At 36.9% G+C, this 5,334-nt stretch overlaps 1 long non-coding RNA gene across 1 annotated transcript; it reads right to left on the bottom strand.

Annotated features, from left to right (window-relative positions):
* Nucleotides 1–365: 365 nt before the first annotated feature.
* On the bottom strand, nucleotides 366–4,126 carry LOC104529115 (uncharacterized). The gene is made up of 5 exons (XR_728057.1): nucleotides 3,929–4,126; nucleotides 3,301–3,375; nucleotides 2,857–2,947; nucleotides 1,363–1,398; nucleotides 366–502 (listed from the first exon to the last, which is right to left on the bottom strand). It is a non-coding gene; the product is annotated as an uncharacterized LOC104529115 (long non-coding RNA).
* Between the last annotated feature and the right edge of the window lie 1,208 nt (nucleotides 4,127–5,334).

Below are 5,334 nucleotides of genomic sequence, written 5' to 3'. Positions count from 1 at the left end.
CTCTACATTTTAGAAGCAAAAAATCAAAGAGTCTCAATATGGTGACATTAATCTTGGGTTTCTTTCAATGTTTAGTAAGTTCCACCAGCTACTGACAGAGCTGAGTTCAGTATTCTCAAATATCTGTGGAGCAATGAAGCTCTATACTGAAACATTTTTAGAATGTTTTTTTTACTCCTATTTCATCTGTGACTATTTTTAGAAAATAGGACACAAAAAACCCATGACAGAACCATGAAGTAAAAAGTAACCTTTTATCTATATTTCTGAATATCAGCTTTTCAAGATGTGTCCAAATGCACAAAATAGGTTATTTTGTCCAAATCATATATAGAAGGAAGTAAAAAGTATGCTACCAAACTTACTGTGATATTATTACTGTTGTCTGCAGTGCTAAACGGATCAGTGCCAGCAGTCACAAAAGGATCAGTGGAGGACTGTTTGAAAAAACAGTCAGCTGCAAAAGGATCTGAGCCTTTGAAAGGATCACCACCAAAGGGATCTAAAAAGCAAACATCTCATTAACATTTCTGCTAACTTTACTTAGCTGAGTATCTTAAAAACTAAACATTATATTGCTTTTTTTCATACTGCAAGAAGGTGACCCATTTAAGACCAAGGATCTCTGAAGTATGAAATTAATCTGTGAATGATTTGTATTCTGTGATTCAAAACATTAGACAAGCCAACGTCTTCCAAAACTTTGGACGGTGCCAGCAGTTCAGTTCCAGAATCATCTGAGTATACAGGTTCTTTAACCAAGCCCCCTAAAAATGAAGCATCTTACAAAACCTCACGTTTCTCAGAACTCTCCTACCCTCCTCTCCTTCATTCCCCACACAACTGATGTTTTATTATTTGGCACTTGACACACAACACTATTTTGCTAGAGCCTTCCTACTGGCCACTTTGCTTTTTTGTCACCAGTAACTCCATTCAGGACCAAGCAAATAATGCAGTAAATTTGCCTGTACAGCCCATCTAAACAGATACTTCCCACCTTTTTCTGTATTTAGTTCTAAAGAAAGTTGGTAAGTTAAGAGCCTTTAAAAGAATACAGTCCTACTTATTTCTATACAAAACAGGCAGCAGGTGTTTGGGACCTTCTGTTCACCACCTTCACATACTTAAATCCCAACTAAGGAGACTTCCAGCAGCAAGAGAGTTCACTGGCAATGGGCTTCTCTGAAAAGCTTTAACACAAGCAGCCAGCTCTTACTGTCATATATCTATCCTGTGGTGACTTTTTGGGTCATTTCCACCTTTTCTGAACTGAAAGCAGCGACACTTATTTCCGCACATACTCTTCTAGTAGGAATCATTTAGAAGAACAAACACATTAGAACTTACGAAGTTACTTACCAATTTTCCCAAAAGGGTCATCTTTGAAAGGATCACCTGGTTTTGTTTAAAAAAAAAACAAAAACAAGATGTGTTACTTGTCACAAAGTAGGTACTCAGTTTAAGTCTTTGGATACAAACTCATTTCTACAGCTAGAATTTAAACAACTCTCAGAGGAATAATTTCACTATTTTCAGTGGAATGTCAAGAGCTAGCATTAGACAACACAAATATTAACCAGGTAGCTCATTACCAGCATGAAACACACAAAAAAGCAGCCATCTCAAAGGTGCATTTCTAATGGCTAATGTCTGTAAATGGCCACATTATACAGTATTTACCAGCACAGTAAGCCAGGCTAACTACTGATAGAAGCTTAGTCCCAGTTTTGATTAATTCTCACAGGAACCATGGATGGGAGCACCTAAGTGTTCGTTTCTGTACTGGATGCATGGTCACAATTGCATCAGTTGTACTCCCTCATCTACATCTAAAGGACGTAGATGAACTGTCTCTTAGCTGTAGGTATCTACTCCTAAACATACTGAGCATACAAAGCCCAAAGTGGTGGCTACTAACAGACACACTTTTCTCCTGTGAAAAAAAGGCCTTGTCATGTGCTGTAAACAGGACCACTTCGATATTAACAAAAATCAAGCAATAACTACACAGAAACAGTAAAGCTGGTTTAGATTAGTTTAATCTATTCTTTAGAAGTATTAAATCTGCACTGACATTCTTTCAGAAGCCAAGTGTTCTGAAACAAATTTAGCTTATTTTCCTTTCGAAGCAATGCAAGCTAAATTGATCAGACCATGTTGATTCTGAAAGCATGTAAAATCATATTAATGTGTCTGAAAACATCTGCTTCAGCAGTTTATCCAAATTAACTCCCCTTCTCCAAGTGGCTCCATATAGACAGACCACTTCTTCCAACATAAAAGAAATAAAATCAGAGCAACAGCATTCGTAACTGACAAGTTCTTAAAATAAAGCATAGCACTTCCACAAGACAAACAGATGGTGCAGTTCCACATTACCTTTTCCTGAGTGCCAAACTCACCATAAGTAGGCCACAGCCATTCATTCTCAACCACCCACACCCTCCCTACACCACAGCTCACTGAACCCTCAAGTTGATCTGTCTGTGGATCTGTGCCACAAATTAGATTAGCAATACCATGTATATCACAAGTATGCCCAACACCTCTCAAACCAAAATGCAACCGGGGTTGGGGTGGAGGGAGGTGAGAGAAGTACTCAGGAAGAGCAGTGAGGGAAAGCTGCAATTTTCACAGCTAATTATAAAGTCCAGGTGAAGGAAGGAGAAACATCCTGGAACTCTCATTTCTATCATTTCTATTTTTGTAATGCTACTGGCTCCACACTCCTGTCACTCAAACACCTCCACATTTATTCTATGAAGAGACATGCCAAGGTGAAGATTTGTCTTAGATGTGTTCATACAAGACCTGTTTCTGCAAATCTGCACTTAGAGACTAAAGTTTACTTACTGCCAACAAAAGGGTCAGACTGGAAGAACTCTAAGCTGGCTTCAGAAACTAGATCAGGCAACGGATGAGATTCAGCATCAAATGGATCTTCCTGAGGAATGCAAAAAAGTAGAAAAAGGCATTAAATTTTTAAGACATGAAGGACAGAAAACACTTCTGTCATCTTGTGTTACTATTTAGTAGTTTCTTTAAGCTGGGAAAAGAGAGACAGCTAGAATTCTACATGATTCATCAATGGAGATCCAAAATATTTCACAACAACCTGCCTGCTATATGACATGAAATGTTTTCGTGACATCACACTAAATAAGAATAGTAAGAAGTGACAATTTTATTTGTCTGTTGTTCTATCACCATGATGCAAGTGACATGATGAAAGCCTGAAACAGTTTCACTGGGATTTTTTAATTTACTTTTTCCTCCCTTAAATCTCAACAAACTCACCTTTTTGGCAGTAGTGGCAGCTGGGGTCTCCTTCTCTTCTTCCACAGAGGCTGTTGTTTCAGGACTATTCCTTATCTACATAAGGATAAACGCAATTCACCATGAATAAGTAAATAGAAGACTACATAATATAATTTAAAGTATTAAATAGCTAAAAGAATATACTAAAGGGTACTTCAAGAGTTTCACACTTATAGAACATACTGAAGTGTTCCATAAACCCTGTGAAAGATTAAAAAAAAAAATTAAAAATCAATCAAGAACCTACTGGGACATAAGGAGGGACATTTAAAACAAGATAGCTTCAGATTTTCTATACTAGTCCTTATTCCATTCTTGTTGCAGAAACTGAAGACAGCTGCTTTCCTTTAATGTTAATTCTCCTATTCAATATAGGATATTTTTGCTTGGGAAACAAATACAGCAAAATTTTTATTGCTACTTTCCAGCCAAGCTAAAATTGCCTCCCTTACTGCTTATCAGATTGCTGAAACAGTCCCTCAGAATAACACCTCGAAATTTCACTCGTGCAAATGTTTAAAAACATAATCAATCTTGATACATTCCTCACTTACTGCAGCTTCACAGCTGCACTGCATCATGATCAAGCAGGCAAAACACTACTCACTGGAGATGCACTGTTTATTTGTTCATCCTCTGCTATGCTTTCTCTTTCAGCATTCTCATTAAGGTTGGCAGTTTCACTGCTGCTGTTGCTCAGACTAGAATGATCAGCAGTTCCATTAACAAGTGTATTATGTGGCTGGGAGTGCCAGTTAAACTGATTATTTTCCAATTCTTTAAGCTCAAGAAGTTTTGTCTGCACCTGTAAACAGAAATAAATGTATATGCATCAGTATGGCAGTACACAGAAGCTAGTATATAACCATCCCCTCTTAAATGTAAGGTAGAGCTTACATGTCTGAAATTCTTATTTTCAAAAGCAAATATAATAAAAACCACGCTCTTTGAATCAAAGGGTGAAATTTGAGACATAAGCACAAATGTGATTTAGAAGAGATGTAATGTAGTTGAAGGACAGACCTGAGAACCTTCTGCCAAGGAAGCAGACTGCATCACTGACAACAGCAAGATGTGTTGCTTCATTTCTACTAAAACTCATAAGAAGAGTTGCAAAGCTTTCAGGTTTTTCTGTTTGGTTGTTTTTGTTGTTTGTTTGGTTTTTTTAATTATGAATTTGCAATGGCCTTAAACTCTAAATTAAAAGGCTGCTTTATCAGAATTCTCATCTTCCAAGAAAGAAAATTACAAATTTATTATCTTCTCTCATATGGCTTTTGAAGTCTACAAAATCCACAGTGTACCTTCCTAAACAGACAGTTACATCTACATGTCATTATTTCAGCATATGCTGAATTTTATGCTTAATGCAGTGCCTCAGAGCAAGCATTTACAACCAACCTGCCAGTTATGAAGGAATTCTTGGATTTGGCAGATTATGCAGAAGGATGAACATAGTTCAGATATTTAGGTGTCTAAATCCCACTGACTTCTGCTAGGCCAGTCACATAATAGAGTTTTCATTGCCTTGCACATGTCACAAGTCAGGTGGCAGCAAAGACAACACCAACACTTTCAAATACACTGACCTTAGACTAAGACTAGATAATCTTGTCTAAAGCACCAAAGCACATATTGTTCATTATTTGTGAACCAAGAGCAATAAAATCAGGAGTACTGATTAAAATCTATCAAAAAAAAAAAAAAAGACATTTGTAGTATAGTCAAGCATGACCACTTATATTATCAAATATGTTAGTTCCAAGTACTTCCTTCTAGTGTATTAATACTGAAATAGCACAACCTGCCCTCTACCTGTGATGACACAATGGAAAATACAGTTGTTTACTACTCAGTTTCTAAACCTCAAAGCCAAATCTAACAATTTTGAAGGTTTTGTTATAAGGCTCTTCAGCAGAGGATCTTGCACAAACACTAGCAGTGGAAGTCTTAAGAAGAAAAAAAAAATAGTTAACAAGTTACAGACATGAATTGTGTGAAATGACCAACCCA

This window comes from Antrostomus carolinensis, unplaced genomic scaffold, assembly GCF_000700745.2.
Source record: "Antrostomus carolinensis isolate BGI_N321 unplaced genomic scaffold, ASM70074v2 Scaffold51098, whole genome shotgun sequence".
Classification (NCBI taxonomy): Eukaryota; Metazoa; Chordata; class Aves; order Caprimulgiformes; family Caprimulgidae; genus Antrostomus; species Antrostomus carolinensis.
This window is presented reverse-complemented; position numbering and strand designations above follow the sequence as displayed.